The 16,058-nt window shown below is 47.7% G+C and overlaps 11 non-coding genes across 11 annotated transcripts; all 11 read right to left on the bottom strand.

Moving 5' to 3' along the window:
- Positions 1-889: 889 nt before the first annotated feature.
- Positions 890-1,080, bottom strand: LOC142685552 (U2 spliceosomal RNA). Its single transcript, XR_012855021.1, has one exon. It is a non-coding gene; the product is annotated as a U2 spliceosomal RNA (small nuclear RNA).
- A 1,272-nt stretch (positions 1,081-2,352) lies between these two features.
- Positions 2,353-2,543, bottom strand: LOC142685551 (U2 spliceosomal RNA). The gene has a single exon (XR_012855020.1). It is a non-coding gene; the product is annotated as a U2 spliceosomal RNA (small nuclear RNA).
- Positions 2,544-3,853: 1,310 nt separating this feature from the next.
- Positions 3,854-4,044, bottom strand: LOC142685549 (U2 spliceosomal RNA). The gene has a single exon (XR_012855019.1). It is a non-coding gene; the product is annotated as a U2 spliceosomal RNA (small nuclear RNA).
- Positions 4,045-5,336: 1,292 nt separating this feature from the next.
- Positions 5,337-5,527, bottom strand: LOC142685548 (U2 spliceosomal RNA). Its single transcript, XR_012855018.1, has one exon. It is a non-coding gene; the product is annotated as a U2 spliceosomal RNA (small nuclear RNA).
- Positions 5,528-6,791: 1,264 nt separating this feature from the next.
- LOC142685547 (U2 spliceosomal RNA) lies at positions 6,792-6,982 on the bottom strand. Its single transcript, XR_012855017.1, has one exon. It is a non-coding gene; the product is annotated as a U2 spliceosomal RNA (small nuclear RNA).
- A 1,292-nt stretch (positions 6,983-8,274) lies between these two features.
- On the bottom strand, positions 8,275-8,465 carry LOC142685546 (U2 spliceosomal RNA). Its single transcript, XR_012855016.1, has one exon. It is a non-coding gene; the product is annotated as a U2 spliceosomal RNA (small nuclear RNA).
- A 1,289-nt stretch (positions 8,466-9,754) lies between these two features.
- On the bottom strand, positions 9,755-9,945 carry LOC142685545 (U2 spliceosomal RNA). Its single transcript, XR_012855015.1, has one exon. It is a non-coding gene; the product is annotated as a U2 spliceosomal RNA (small nuclear RNA).
- Positions 9,946-11,237: 1,292 nt separating this feature from the next.
- LOC142685544 (U2 spliceosomal RNA) lies at positions 11,238-11,428 on the bottom strand. Its single transcript, XR_012855014.1, has one exon. It is a non-coding gene; the product is annotated as a U2 spliceosomal RNA (small nuclear RNA).
- Positions 11,429-12,736: 1,308 nt separating this feature from the next.
- LOC142685644 (U2 spliceosomal RNA) lies at positions 12,737-12,926 on the bottom strand. Its single transcript, XR_012855105.1, has one exon. It is a non-coding gene; the product is annotated as a U2 spliceosomal RNA (small nuclear RNA).
- A 1,296-nt stretch (positions 12,927-14,222) lies between these two features.
- On the bottom strand, positions 14,223-14,413 carry LOC142685543 (U2 spliceosomal RNA). Its single transcript, XR_012855013.1, has one exon. It is a non-coding gene; the product is annotated as a U2 spliceosomal RNA (small nuclear RNA).
- A 1,276-nt stretch (positions 14,414-15,689) lies between these two features.
- On the bottom strand, positions 15,690-15,880 carry LOC142685541 (U2 spliceosomal RNA). Its single transcript, XR_012855011.1, has one exon. It is a non-coding gene; the product is annotated as a U2 spliceosomal RNA (small nuclear RNA).
- Positions 15,881-16,058: the final 178 nt, after the last annotated feature.

Genomic DNA, 16,058 nt, shown 5'->3' with positions numbered 1-16,058 from the left:
TTATCTCTGAGGCCCCATTATGATGTCAGAAAGCTGGCTCTGGAATCCTGAGGGCTCCACTATGACACGTGCAAAGTTCCGTCTGAACTTTATATAAGACGGTGAGGCTCAGTCAGTCACTCAGTGTTGCCTGAGAGGGCAACACTGCAACAGCCGGCCGCCAGGCTGTCTTTTTTTTGCACAGCTAGTTGCCTCCAGGAGGCCACAAGAGGGAGACAAGGGACTGCAAAATGGAAAATAGGCATCCACCAACTTTACAGACAACTTCTCCTTGCTCCTACAACCTCCATCCTTGCACAGTTTGTTATTCTTCTAGGTAACATAGTAACAAATCCAAATTGCTGCTCTCTTTGTAGGCAAGCAAGGCTTTGTTGCAACTGCAATTCTTACTTCTTCTTGAAATGTAGGGACGACAGTACATTCCATCACATCCATCTAGTGTACACAGGTAGGTCCATTGTGGCGGGCAGGCGAGCGGGCGGGCTGCTTTATTGGCTGTTTGCTGTTCCCCTACTCCACTCCACTATTTGACTGTTGTGCTGCATCAATCAATCAATCAATCAATCAATCAATCAATCAATCAATCAATCAGTGGCTGGCTCAGGTGCAGCTCTTTAACTTACCTAAAAGGGAGGGCGGAGAGAAGACAAGGAAGGTGAATGAGGTGTTCCAATGTGAAATGCCGGAAACACAGAAACACAGACGACACACAACAAGAGGTGGCAATCTATTCATTAATTGCATTTAATCAATGAGCTCATTATCACTCATGCATTGTCCAACAGGTGTTGAAATAATGGGATTAAAAGGGGAGATCCCTTCAGAAAGACAGAAACAATAGCAAAGACAAAAAACACTTTTGGAATCTGCTTTTAGTCAACACATAAGGAAAGGGTGCACCGGTCCTGGAAATACTGCAATACCAGGTCAATGCGTGGAGTGGACAGAGCAAGCTCTATTTCCATCTCCCTGTTCTAAAAATCCATTTAATATATGGTCCCCAGATAGGGGACGTATCAGATATTAAACTGATAAGAACAGATACTACACTTGATCTTAGCCAAAAGGCCGAGAAGCGATAACCCGAACGGGCCGCGCGTTGCCCGAGCCTGCCCGATACTGCTGTTCAGCCCTTGCAGCGATTCAGCCTACTTCTAGGCAATTCCATGGGGCCCTGCAGGCTCACACACTCACAGCTACACGGGAGGTGAATAAAGGCCGGAGAGGAAGCCAGACAGGATTTGCTTCTTTTGCTTGCACCACAATGCAGTGCTGAAAGAGGAGGAATCTACATAAAAACGCCTTCCTGGCAACGCCCAAATGCCCTGCTGCCATGCAGATAAACACTGGCAGCGGCAGCAAGTGCATGCCCACAGCCACCCCTTGTTCCTTCACACCTTGTATCAGCTGTAATCCAGTCCAGTCCAGTGCTGCCTGCTGAGCAGCACTGACCAACACTGCCTGGGCCCAGGCTTTTATCTCTGAGGCCCCATTATGATGTCAGAAAGCTGGCTCTGGAATCCTGAGGGCTCCACTATGACACGTGCAAAGTTCCGTCTGAACTTTATATAAGACGGTGAGGCTCAGTCAGTCACTCAGTGTTGCCTGAGAGGGCAACACTGCAACAGCCGGCCGCCAGGCTGTCTTTTTTTTGCACAGCTAGTTGCCTCCAGGAGGCCACAAGAGGGAGACAAGGGACTGCAAAATGGAAAATAGGCATCCACCAACTTTACAGACAACTTCTCCTTGCTCCTACAACCTCCATCCTTGCACAGTTTGTTATTCTTCTAGGTAACATAGTAACAAATCCAAATTGCTGCTCTCTTTGTAGGCAAGCAAGGCTTTGTTGCAACTGCAATTCTTACTTCTTCTTGAAATGTAGGGACGACAGTACATTCCATCACATCCATCTAGTGTACACAGGTAGGTCCATTGTGGCGGGCAGGCGAGCGGGCGGGCTGCTTTATTGGCTGTTTGCTGTTCCCCTACTCCACTCCACTATTTGACTGTTGTGCTGCATCAATCAATCAATCAATCAATCAATCAATCAATCAGTGGCTGGCTCAGGTGCAGCTCTTTAACTTACCTAAAAGGGAGGGCGGAGAGAAGACAAGGAAGGTGAATGAGGTGTTCCAATGTGAAATGCCGGAAACACAGAAACACAGACGACACACAACAAGAGGTGGCAATCTATTCATTAATTGCATTTAATCAATGAGCTCATTATCACTCATGCATTGTCCAACAGGTGTTGAAATAATGGGATTAAAAGGGGAGATCCCTTCAGAAAGACAGAAACAATAGCAAAGACAAAAAACACTTTTGGAATCTGCTTTTAGTCAACACATAAGGAAAGGGTGCACCGGTCCTGGAAATACTGCAATACCAGGTCAATGCGTGGAGTGGACAGAGCAAGCTCTATTTCCATCTCCCTGTTCTAAAAATCCATTTAATATATGGTCCCCAGATAGGGGACGTATCAGATATTAAACTGATAAGAACAGATACTACACTTGATCTTAGCCAAAAGGCCGAGAAGCGATAACCCGAACGGGCCGCGCGTTGCCCGAGCCTGCCCGATACTGCTGTTCAGCCCTTGCAGCGATTCAGCCTACTTCTAGGCAATTCCATGGGGCCCTGCAGGCTCACACACTCACAGCTACACGGGAGGTGAATAAAGGCCGGAGAGGAAGCCAGACAGGATTTGCTTCTTTTGCTTGCACCACAATGCAGTGCTGAAAGAGGAGGAATCTACATAAAAACGCCTTCCTGGCAACGCCCAAATGCCCTGCTGCCATGCAGATAAACACTGGCAGCGGCAGCAAGTGCATGCCCGGCAGCAAGTGCATGCCCACAGCCACCCCTTGTTCCTTCACACCTTGTATCAGCTGTAATCCAGTCCAGTCCAGTGCTGCCTGCTGAGCAGCACTGACCAACACTGCCTGGGCCCAGGCTTTTATCTCTGAGGCCCCATTATGATGTCAGAAAGCTGGCTCTGGAATCCTGAGGGCTCCACTATGACACGTGCAAAGTTCCGTCTGAACTTTATATAAGACGGTGAGGCTCAGTCAGTCACTCAGTGTTGCCTGAGAGGGCAACACTGCAACAGCCGGCCGCCAGGCTGTCTTTTTTTTGCACAGCTAGTTGCCTCCAGGAGGCCACAAGAGGGAGACAAGGGACTGCAAAATGGAAAATAGGCATCCACCAACTTTACAGACAACTTCTCCTTGCTCCTACAACCTCCATCCTTGCACAGTTTGTTATTCTTCTAGGTAACATAGTAACAAATCCAAATTGCTGCTCTCTTTGTAGGCAAGCAAGGCTTTGTTGCAACTGCAATTCTTACTTCTTCTTGAAATGTAGGGACGACAGTACATTCCATCACATCCATCTAGTGTACACAGGTAGGTCCATTGTGGCGGGCAGGCGAGCGGGCGGGCTGCTTTATTGGCTGTTTGCTGTTCCCCTACTCCACTCCACTATTTGACTGTTGTGCTGCATCAATCAATCAATCAATCAATCAATCAATCAATCAATCAATCAATCAATCAATCAGTGGCTGGCTCAGGTGCAGCTCTTTAACTTACCTAAAAGGGAGGGCGGAGAGAAGACAAGGAAGGTGAATGAGGTGTTCCAATGTGAAATGCCGGAAACACAGAAACACAGACGACACACAACAAGAGGTGGCAATCTATTCATTAATTGCATTTAATCAATGAGCTCATTATCACTCATGCATTGTCCAACAGGTGTTGAAATAATGGGATTAAAAGGGGAGATCCCTTCAGAAAGACAGAAACAATAGCAAAGACAAAAAACACTTTTGGAATCTGCTTTTAGTCAACACATAAGGAAAGGGTGCACCGGTCCTGGAAATACTGCAATACCAGGTCAATGCGTGGAGTGGACAGAGCAAGCTCTATTTCCATCTCCCTGTTCTAAAAATCCATTTAATATATGGTCCCCAGATAGGGGACGTATCAGATATTAAACTGATAAGAACAGATACTACACTTGATCTTAGCCAAAAGGCCGAGAAGCGATAACCCGAACGGGCCGCGCGTTGCCCGAGCCTGCCCGATACTGCTGTTCAGCCCTTGCAGCGATTCAGCCTACTTCTAGGCAATTCCATGGGGCCCTGCAGGCTCACACACTCACAGCTACACGGGAGGTGAATAAAGGCCGGAGAGGAAGCCAGACAGGATTTGCTTCTTTTGCTTGCACCACAATGCAGTGCTGAAAGAGGAGGAATCTACATAAAAACGCCTTCCTGGCAACGCCCAAATGCCCTGCTGCCATGCAGATAAACACTGGCAGCGGCAGCAAGTGCATGCCCACAGCCACCCCTTGTTCCTTCACACCTTGTATCAGCTGTAATCCAGTCCAGTCCAGTGCTGCCTGCTGAGCAGCACTGACCAACACTGCCTGGGCCCAGGCTTTTATCTCTGAGGCCCCATTATGATGTCAGAAAGCTGGCTCTGGAATCCTGAGGGCTCCACTATGACACGTGCAAAGTTCCGTCTGAACTTTATATAAGACGGTGAGGCTCAGTCAGTCACTCAGTGTTGCCTGAGAGGGCAACACTGCAACAGCCGGCCGCCAGGCTGTCTTTTTTTTGCACAGCTAGTTGCCTCCAGGAGGCCACAAGAGGGAGACAAGGGACTGCAAAATGGAAAATAGGCATCCACCAACTTTACAGACAACTTCTCCTTGCTCCTACAACCTCCATCCTTGCACAGTTTGTTATTCTTCTAGGTAACATAGTAACAAATCCAAATTGCTGCTCTCTTTGTAGGCAAGCAAGGCTTTGTTGCAACTGCAATTCTTACTTCTTCTTGAAATGTAGGGACGACAGTACATTCCATCACATCCATCTAGTGTACACAGGTAGGTCCATTGTGGCGGGCAGGCGAGCGGGCGGGCTGCTTTATTGGCTGTTTGCTGTTCCCCTACTCCACTCCACTATTTGACTGTTGTGCTGCATCAATCAATCAATCAATCAATCAATCAATCAATCAATCAATCAATCAATCAATCAGTGGCTGGCTCAGGTGCAGCTCTTTAACTTACCTAAAAGGGAGGGCGGAGAGAAGACAAGGAAGGTGAATGAGGTGTTCCAATGTGAAATGCCGGAAACACAGAAACACAGACGACACACAACAAGAGGTGGCAATCTATTCATTAATTGCATTTAATCAATGAGCTCATTATCACTCATGCATTGTCCAACAGGTGTTGAAATAATGGGATTAAAAGGGGAGATCCCTTCAGAAAGACAGAAACAATAGCAAAGACAAAAAACACTTTTGGAATCTGCTTTTAGTCAACACATAAGGAAAGGGTGCACCGGTCCTGGAAATACTGCAATACCAGGTCAATGCGTGGAGTGGACAGAGCAAGCTCTATTTCCATCTCCCTGTTCTAAAAATCCATTTAATATATGGTCCCCAGATAGGGGACGTATCAGATATTAAACTGATAAGAACAGATACTACACTTGATCTTAGCCAAAAGGCCGAGAAGCGATAACCCGAACGGGCCGCGCGTTGCCCGAGCCTGCCCGATACTGCTGTTCAGCCCTTGCAGCGATTCAGCCTACTTCTAGGCAATTCCATGGGGCCCTGCAGGCTCACACACTCACAGCTACACGGGAGGTGAATAAAGGCCGGAGAGGAAGCCAGACAGGATTTGCTTCTTTTGCTTGCACCACAATGCAGTGCTGAAAGAGGAGGAATCTACATAAAAACGCCTTCCTGGCAACGCCCAAATGCCCTGCTGCCATGCAGATAAACACTGGCAGCGGCAGCAAGTGCATGCCCACAGCCACCCCTTGTTCCTTCACACCTTGTATCAGCTGTAATCCAGTCCAGTCCAGTGCTGCCTGCTGAGCAGCACTGACCAACACTGCCTGGGCCCAGGCTTTTATCTCTGAGGCCCCATTATGATGTCAGAAAGCTGGCTCTGGAATCCTGAGGGCTCCACTATGACACGTGCAAAGTTCCGTCTGAACTTTATATAAGACGGTGAGGCTCAGTCAGTCACTCAGTGTTGCCTGAGAGGGCAACACTGCAACAGCCGGCCGCCAGGCTGTCTTTTTTTTGCACAGCTAGTTGCCTCCAGGAGGCCACAAGAGGGAGACAAGGGACTGCAAAATGGAAAATAGGCATCCACCAACTTTACAGACAACTTCTCCTTGCTCCTACAACCTCCATCCTTGCACAGTTTGTTATTCTTCTAGGTAACATAGTAACAAATCCAAATTGCTGCTCTCTTTGTAGGCAAGCAAGGCTTTGTTGCAACTGCAATTCTTACTTCTTCTTGAAATGTAGGGACGACAGTACATTCCATCACATCCATCTAGTGTACACAGGTAGGTCCATTGTGGCGGGCAGGCGAGCGGGCGGGCTGCTTTATTGGCTGTTTGCTGTTCCCCTACTCCACTCCACTATTTGACTGTTGTGCTGCATCAATCAATCAATCAATCAATCAATCAGTGGCTGGCTCAGGTGCAGCTCTTTAACTTACCTAAAAGGGAGGGCGGAGAGAAGACAAGGAAGGTGAATGAGGTGTTCCAATGTGAAATGCCGGAAACACAGAAACACAGACGACACACAACAAGAGGTGGCAATCTATTCATTAATTGCATTTAATCAATGAGCTCATTATCACTCATGCATTGTCCAACAGGTGTTGAAATAATGGGATTAAAAGGGGAGATCCCTTCAGAAAGACAGAAACAATAGCAAAGACAAAAAACACTTTTGGAATCTGCTTTTAGTCAACACATAAGGAAAGGGTGCACCGGTCCTGGAAATACTGCAATACCAGGTCAATGCGTGGAGTGGACAGAGCAAGCTCTATTTCCATCTCCCTGTTCTAAAAATCCATTTAATATATGGTCCCCAGATAGGGGACGTATCAGATATTAAACTGATAAGAACAGATACTACACTTGATCTTAGCCAAAAGGCCGAGAAGCGATAACCCGAACGGGCCGCGCGTTGCCCGAGCCTGCCCGATACTGCTGTTCAGCCCTTGCAGCGATTCAGCCTACTTCTAGGCAATTCCATGGGGCCCTGCAGGCTCACACACTCACAGCTACACGGGAGGTGAATAAAGGCCGGAGAGGAAGCCAGACAGGATTTGCTTCTTTTGCTTGCACCACAATGCAGTGCTGAAAGAGGAGGAATCTACATAAAAACGCCTTCCTGGCAACGCCCAAATGCCCTGCTGCCATGCAGATAAACACTGGCAGCGGCAGCAAGTGCATGCCCACAGCCACCCCTTGTTCCTTCACACCTTGTATCAGCTGTAATCCAGTCCAGTCCAGTGCTGCCTGCTGAGCAGCACTGACCAACACTGCCTGGGCCCAGGCTTTTATCTCTGAGGCCCCATTATGATGTCAGAAAGCTGGCTCTGGAATCCTGAGGGCTCCACTATGACACGTGCAAAGTTCCGTCTGAACTTTATATAAGACGGTGAGGCTCAGTCAGTCACTCAGTGTTGCCTGAGAGGGCAACACTGCAACAGCCGGCCGCCAGGCTGTCTTTTTTTTGCACAGCTAGTTGCCTCCAGGAGGCCACAAGAGGGAGACAAGGGACTGCAAAATGGAAAATAGGCATCCACCAACTTTACAGACAACTTCTCCTTGCTCCTACAACCTCCATCCTTGCACAGTTTGTTATTCTTCTAGGTAACATAGTAACAAATCCAAATTGCTGCTCTCTTTGTAGGCAAGCAAGGCTTTGTTGCAACTGCAATTCTTACTTCTTCTTGAAATGTAGGGACGACAGTACATTCCATCACATCCATCTAGTGTACACAGGTAGGTCCATTGTGGCGGGCAGGCGAGCGGGCGGGCTGCTTTATTGGCTGTTTGCTGTTCCCCTACTCCACTCCACTATTTGACTGTTGTGCTGCATCAATCAATCAATCAATCAATCAATCAATCAATCAATCAATCAATCAATCAATCAGTGGCTGGCTCAGGTGCAGCTCTTTAACTTACCTAAAAGGGAGGGCGGAGAGAAGACAAGGAAGGTGAATGAGGTGTTCCAATGTGAAATGCCGGAAACACAGAAACACAGACGACACACAACAAGAGGTGGCAATCTATTCATTAATTGCATTTAATCAATGAGCTCATTATCACTCATGCATTGTCCAACAGGTGTTGAAATAATGGGATTAAAAGGGGAGATCCCTTCAGAAAGACAGAAACAATAGCAAAGACAAAAAACACTTTTGGAATCTGCTTTTAGTCAACACATAAGGAAAGGGTGCACCGGTCCTGGAAATACTGCAATACCAGGTCAATGCGTGGAGTGGACAGAGCAAGCTCTATTTCCATCTCCCTGTTCTAAAAATCCATTTAATATATGGTCCCCAGATAGGGGACGTATCAGATATTAAACTGATAAGAACAGATACTACACTTGATCTTAGCCAAAAGGCCGAGAAGCGATAACCCGAACGGGCCGCGCGTTGCCCGAGCCTGCCCGATACTGCTGTTCAGCCCTTGCAGCGATTCAGCCTACTTCTAGGCAATTCCATGGGGCCCTGCAGGCTCACACACTCACAGCTACACGGGAGGTGAATAAAGGCCGGAGAGGAAGCCAGACAGGATTTGCTTCTTTTGCTTGCACCACAATGCAGTGCTGAAAGAGGAGGAATCTACATAAAAACGCCTTCCTGGCAACGCCCAAATGCCCTGCTGCCATGCAGATAAACACTGGCAGCGGCAGCAAGTGCATGCCCACAGCCACCCCTTGTTCCTTCACACCTTGTATCAGCTGTAATCCAGTCCAGTCCAGTGCTGCCTGCTGAGCAGCACTGACCAACACTGCCTGGGCCCAGGCTTTTATCTCTGAGGCCCCATTATGATGTCAGAAAGCTGGCTCTGGAATCCTGAGGGCTCCACTATGACACGTGCAAAGTTCCGTCTGAACTTTATATAAGACGGTGAGGCTCAGTCAGTCACTCAGTGTTGCCTGAGAGGGCAACACTGCAACAGCCGGCCGCCAGGCTGTCTTTTTTTTGCACAGCTAGTTGCCTCCAGGAGGCCACAAGAGGGAGACAAGGGACTGCAAAATGGAAAAATAGGCATCCACCAACTTTACAGACAACTTCTCCTTGCTCCTACAACCTCCATCCTTGCACAGTTTGTTATTCTTCTAGGTAACATAGTAACAAATCCAAATTGCTGCTCTCTTTGTAGGCAAGCAAGGCTTTGTTGCAACTGCAATTCTTACTTCTTCTTGAAATGTAGGGACGACAGTACATTCCATCACATCCATCTAGTGTACACAGGTAGGTCCATTGTGGCGGGCAGGCGAGCGGGCGGGCTGCTTTATTGGCTGTTTGCTGTTCCCCTACTCCACTCCACTATTTGACTGTTGTGCTGCATCAATCAATCAATCAATCAATCAATCAATCAATCAATCAATCAATCAATCAGTGGCTGGCTCAGGTGCAGCTCTTTAACTTACCTAAAAGGGAGGGCGGAGAGAAGACAAGGAAGGTGAATGAGGTGTTCCAATGTGAAATGCCGGAAACACAGAAACACAGACGACACACAACAAGAGGTGGCAATCTATTCATTAATTGCATTTAATCAATGAGCTCATTATCACTCATGCATTGTCCAACAGGTGTTGAAATAATGGGATTAAAAGGGGAGATCCCTTCAGAAAGACAGAAACAATAGCAAAGACAAAAAACACTTTTGGAATCTGCTTTTAGTCAACACATAAGGAAAGGGTGCACCGGTCCTGGAAATACTGCAATACCAGGTCAATGCGTGGAGTGGACAGAGCAAGCTCTATTTCCATCTCCCTGTTCTAAAAATCCATTTAATATATGGTCCCCAGATAGGGGACGTATCAGATATTAAACTGATAAGAACAGATACTACACTTGATCTTAGCCAAAAGGCCGAGAAGCGATAACCCGAACGGGCCGCGCGTTGCCCGAGCCTGCCCGATACTGCTGTTCAGCCCTTGCAGCGATTCAGCCTACTTCTAGGCAATTCCATGGGGCCCTGCAGGCTCACACACTCACAGCTACACGGGAGGTGAATAAAGGCCGGAGAGGAAGCCAGACAGGATTTGCTTCTTTTGCTTGCACCACAATGCAGTGCTGAAAGAGGAGGAATCTACATAAAAACGCCTTCCTGGCAACGCCCAAATGCCCTGCTGCCATGCAGATAAACACTGGCAGCGGCAGCAAGTGCATGCCCACAGCCACCCCTTGTTCCTTCACACCTTGTATCAGCTGTAATCCAGTCCAGTCCAGTGCTGCCTGCTGAGCAGCACTGACCAACACTGCCTGGGCCCAGGCTTTTATCTCTGAGGCCCCATTATGATGTCAGAAAGCTGGCTCTGGAATCCTGAGGGCTCCACTATGACACGTGCAAAGTTCCGTCTGAACTTTATATAAGACGGTGAGGCTCAGTCAGTCACTCAGTGTTGCCTGAGAGGGCAACACTGCAACAGCCGGCCGCCAGGCTGTCTTTTTTTTGCACAGCTAGTTGCCTCCAGGAGGCCACAAGAGGGAGACAAGGGACCGCAAAATGGAAAATAGGCATCCACCAACTTTACAGACAACTTCTCCTTGCTCCTACAACCTCCATCCTTGCACAGTTTGTTATTCTTCTAGGTAACATAGTAACAAATCCAAATTGCTGCTCTCTTTGTAGGCAAGCAAGGCTTTGTTGCAACTGCAATTCTTACTTCTTCTTGAAATGTAGGGACGACAGTACATTCCATCACATCCATCTAGTGTACACAGGTAGGTCCATTGTGGCGGGCAGGCGAGCGGGCGGGCTGCTTTATTGGCTGTTTGCTGTTCCCCTACTCCACTCCACTATTTGACTGTTGTGCTGCATCAATCAATCAATCAATCAATCAATCAATCAATCAATCAATCAATCAATCAATCAGTGGCTGGCTCAGGTGCAGCTCTTTAACTTACCTAAAAGGGAGGGCGGAGAGAAGACAAGGAAGGTGAATGAGGTGTTCCAATGTGAAATGCCGGAAACACAGAAACACAGACGACACACAACAAGAGGTGGCAATCTATTCATTAATTGCATTTAATCAATGAGCTCATTATCACTCATGCATTGTCCAACAGGTGTTGAAATAATGGGATTAAAAGGGGAGATCCCTTCAGAAAGACAGAAACAATAGCAAAGACAAAAAACACTTTTGGAATCTGCTTTTAGTCAACACATAAGGAAAGGGTGCACCGGTCCTGGAAATACTGCAATACCAGGTCAATGCGTGGAGTGGACAGAGCAAGCTCTATTTCCATCTCCCTGTTCTAAAAATCCATTTAATATATGGTCCCCAGATAGGGGACGTATCAGATATTAAACTGATAAGAACAGATACTACACTTGATCTTAGCCAAAAGGCCGAGAAGCGATAACCCGAACGGGCCGCGCGTTGCCCGAGCCTGCCCGATACTGCTGTTCAGCCCTTGCAGCGATTCAACCTACTTCTAGGCAATTCCATGGGGCCCTGCAGGCTCACACACTCACAGCTACACGGGAGGTGAATAAAGGCCGGAGAGGAAGCCAGACAGGATTTGCTTCTTTTGCTTGCACCACAATGCAGTGCTGAAAGAGGAGGAATCTACATAAAAACGCCTTCCTGGCAACGCCCAAATGCCCTGCTGCCATGCAGATAAACACTGGCAGCGGCAGCAAGTGCATGCCCACAGCCACCCCTTGTTCCTTCACACCTTGTATCAGCTGTAATCCAGTCCAGTCCAGTGCTGCCTGCTGAGCAGCACTGACCAACACTGCCTGGGCCCAGGCTTTTATCTCTGAGGCCCCATTATGATGTCAGAAAGCTGGCTCTGGAATCCTGAGGGCTCCACTATGACACGTGCAAAGTTCCGTCTGAACTTTATATAAGACGGTGAGGCTCAGTCAGTCACTCAGTGTTGCCTGAGAGGGCAACACTGCAACAGCCGGCCGCCAGGCTGTCTTTTTTTTGCACAGCTAGTTGCCTCCAGGAGGCCACAAGAGGGAGACAAGGGACTGCAAAATGGAAAATAGGCATCCACCAACTTTACAGACAACTTCTCCTTGCTCCTACAACCTCCATCCTTGCACAGTTTGTTATTCTTCTAGGTAACATAGTAACAAATCCAAATTGCTGCTCTCTTTGTAGGCAAGCAAGGCTTTGTTGCAACTGCAATTCTTACTTCTTCTTGAAATGTAGGGACGACAGTACATTCCATCACATCCATCTAGTGTACACAGGTAGGTCCATTGTGGCGGGCAGGCGAGCGGGCGGGCTGCTTTATTGGCTGTTTGCTGTTCCCCTACTCCACTCCACTATTTGACTGTTGTGCTGCATCAATCAATCAATCAATCAATCAATCAATCAATCAATCAATCAATCAATCAATCAATCAATCAATCAATCAGTGGCTGGCTCAGGTGCAGCTCTTTAACTTACCTAAAAGGGAGGGCGGAGAGAAGACAAGGAAGGTGAATGAGGTGTTCCAATGTGAAATGCCGGAAACACAGAAACACAGACGACACACAACAAGAGGTGGCAATCTATTCATTAATTGCATTTAATCAATGAGCTCATTATCACTCATGCATTGTCCAACAGGTGTTGAAATAATGGGATTAAAAGGGGAGATCCCTTCAGAAAGACAGAAACAATAGCAAAGACAAAAAACACTTTTGGAATCTGCTTTTAGTCAACACATAAGGAAAGGGTGCACCGGCACTGGAAATACTGCAATACCAGGTCAATGCGTGGAGTGGACAGAGCAAGCTCTATTTCCATCTCCCGTTCTAAAAATCCATTTAATATATGGTCCCCAGATAGGGGACGTATCAGATATTAAACTGATAAGAACAGATACTACACTTGATCTTAGCCAAAAGGCCGAGAAGCGATAACCCGAACGGGCCGCGCGTTGCCCGAGCCTGCCCGATACTGCTGTTCAGCCCTTGCAGCGATTCAGCCTACTTCTAGGCAATTCCATGGGGCCCTGCATGCTCACACACTCACAGCTACACGGGAGGTGAATAAAGGCCGGAGAGGAAGCCAGACAGGATTTGCTTCTTTTGCTTGCACCACAATGCAGTGCTGAAAGAGGAGGAATCTACATAAAAACGCCTTCCTGGCAACGCCCAAATGCCCTGCTGCCATGCAGATAAACACTGGCAGCGGCAGCAAGTGCATGCCCACAGCCACCCCTTGTTCCTTCACACCTTGTATCAGCTGTAATCCAGTCCAGTCCAGTGCTGCCTGCTGAGCAGCACTGACCAACACTGCCTGGGCCCAGGCTTTTATCTCTGAGGCCCCATTATGATGTCAGAAAGCTGGCTCTGGAATCCTGAGGGCTCCACTATGACACGTGCAAAGTTCCGTCTGAACTTTATATAAGACGGTGAGGCTCAGTCAGTCACTCAGTGTTGCCTGAGAGGGCAACACTGCAACAGCCGGCCGCCAGGCTGTCTTTTTTTTGCACAGCTAGTTGCCTCCAGGAGGCCACAAGAGGGAGACAAGGGACTGCAAAATGGAAAATAGGCATCCACCAACTTTACAGACAACTTCTCCTTGCTCCTACAACCTCCATCCTTGCACAGTTTGTTATTCTTCTAGGTAACATAGTAACAAATCCAAATTGCTGCTCTCTTTGTAGGCAAGCAAGGCTTTGTTGCAACTGCAATTCTTACTTCTTCTTGAAATGTAGGGACGACAGTACATTCCATCACATCCATCTAGTGTACACAGGTAGGTCCATTGTGGCGGGCAGGCGAGCGGGCGGGCTGCTTTATTGGCTGTTTGCTGTTCCCCTACTCCACTCCACTATTTGACTGTTGTGCTGCATCAATCAATCAATCAATCAATCAATCAATCAATCAATCAATCAATCAATCAATCAATCAGTGGCTGGCTCAGGTGCAGCTCTTTAACTTACCTAAAAGGGAGGGCGGAGAGAAGACAAGGAAGGTGAATGAGGTGTTCCAATGTGAAATGCCGGAAACACAGAAACACAGACGACACACAACAAGAGGTGGCAATCTATTCATTAATTGCATTTAATCAATGAGCTCATTATCACTCATGCATTGTCCAACAGGTGTTGAAATAATGGGATTAAAAGGGGAGACCCCTTCAGAAAGACAGAAACAATAGCAAAGACAAAAAACACTTTTGGAATCTGCTTTTAGTCAACACATAAGGAAAGGGTGCACCGGTCCTGGAAATACTGCAATACCAGGTCAATGCGTGGAGTGGACAGAGCAAGCTCTATTTCCATCTCCCTGTTCTAAAAATCCATTTAATATATGGTCCCCAGATAGGGGACGTATCAGATATTAAACTGATAAGAACAGATACTACACTTGATCTTAGCCAAAAGGCCGAGAAGCGATAACCCGAACGGGCCGCGCGTTGCCCGAGCCTGCCCGATACTGCTGTTCAGCCCTTGCAGCGATTCAGCCTACTTCTAGGCAATTCCATGGGGCCCTGCAGGCTCACACACTCACAGCTACACGGGAGGTGAATAAAGGCCGGAGAGGAAGCCAGACAGGATTTGCTTCTTTTGCTTGCACCACAATGCAGTGCTGAAAGAGGAGGAATCTACATAAAAACGCCTTCCTGGCAACGCCCAAATGCCCTGCTGCCATGCAGATAAACACTGGCAGCGGCAGCAAGTGCATGCCCACAGCCACCCCTTGTTCCTTCACACCTTGTATCAGCTGTAATCCAGTCCAGTCCAGTGCTGCCTGCTGAGCAGCACTGACCAACACTGCCTGGGCCCAGGCTTTTATCTCTGAGGCCCCATTATGATGTCAGAAAGCTGGCTCTGGAATCCTGAGGGCTCCACTATGACACGTGCAAAGTTCCGTCTGAACTTTATATAAGACGGTGAGGCTCAGTCAGTCACTCAGTGTTGCCTGAGAGGCCAACACTGCAACAGCCGGCCGCCAGGCTGTCTTTTTTTTGCACAGCTAGTTGCCTCCAGGAGGCCACAAGAGGGAGACAAGGGACTGCAAAATGGAAAATAGGCATCCACCAACTTTACAGACAACTTCTCCTTGCTCCTACAACCTCCATCCTTGCACAGTTTGTTATTCTTCTAGGTAACATAGTAACAAATCCAAATTGCTGCTCTCTTTGTAGGCAAGCAAGGCTTTGTTGCAACTGCAATTCTTACTTCTTCTTGAAATGTAGGGACGACAGTACATTCCATCACATCCATCTAGTGTACACAGGTAGGTCCATTGTGGCGGGCAGGCGAGCGGGCGGGCTGCTTTATTGGCTGTTTGCTGTTCCCCTACTCCACTCCACTATTTGACTGTTGTGCTGCATCAATCAATCAATCAATCAATCAATCAATCAATCAATCAGTGGCTGGCTCAGGTGCAGCTCTTTAACTTACCTAAAAGGGAGGGCGGAGAGAAGACAAGGAAGGTGAATGAGGTGTTCCAATGTGAAATGCCGGAAACACAGAAACACAGACGACACACAACAAGAGGTGGCAATCTATTCATTAATTGCATTTAATCAATGAGCTCATTATCACTCATGCATTGTCCAACAGGTGTTGAAATAATGGGATTAAAAGGGGAGATCCCTTCAGAAAGACAGAAACAATAGCAAAGACAAAAAACACTTTTGGAATCTGCTTTTAGTCAACACATAAGGAAAGGGTGCACCGGTCCTGGAAATACTGCAATACCAGGTCAATGCGTGGAGTGGACAGAGCAAGCTCTATTTCCATCTCCCTGTTCTAAAAATCCATTTAATATATGGTCCCCAGATAGGGGACGTATCAGATATTAAACTGATAAGAACAGATACTACACTTGATCTTAGCCAAAAGGCCGAGAAGCGATAACCCGAACGGGCCGCGCGTTGCCCGAGCCTGCCCGATACTGCTGTTCAGCCCTTGCAGCGATTCAGCCTACTTCTAGGCAATTCCATGGGGCCCTGCAGGCTCACACACTCACAGCTACACGGGAGGTGAATAAAGGCCGGAGAGGAAGCCAGACAGGATTTGCTTCTTTTGCTTGC

The sequence above is a fragment of the Rhinoderma darwinii genome (genome assembly GCF_050947455.1).
Source record: "Rhinoderma darwinii isolate aRhiDar2 chromosome 5 unlocalized genomic scaffold, aRhiDar2.hap1 SUPER_5_unloc_14, whole genome shotgun sequence".
Lineage (NCBI taxonomy): Eukaryota > Metazoa > Chordata > Amphibia > Anura > Rhinodermatidae > Rhinoderma > Rhinoderma darwinii.
The sequence above is the reverse complement of the archived record's forward strand: the minus strand, read 5'-3'. Positions and strand labels throughout refer to the sequence as shown.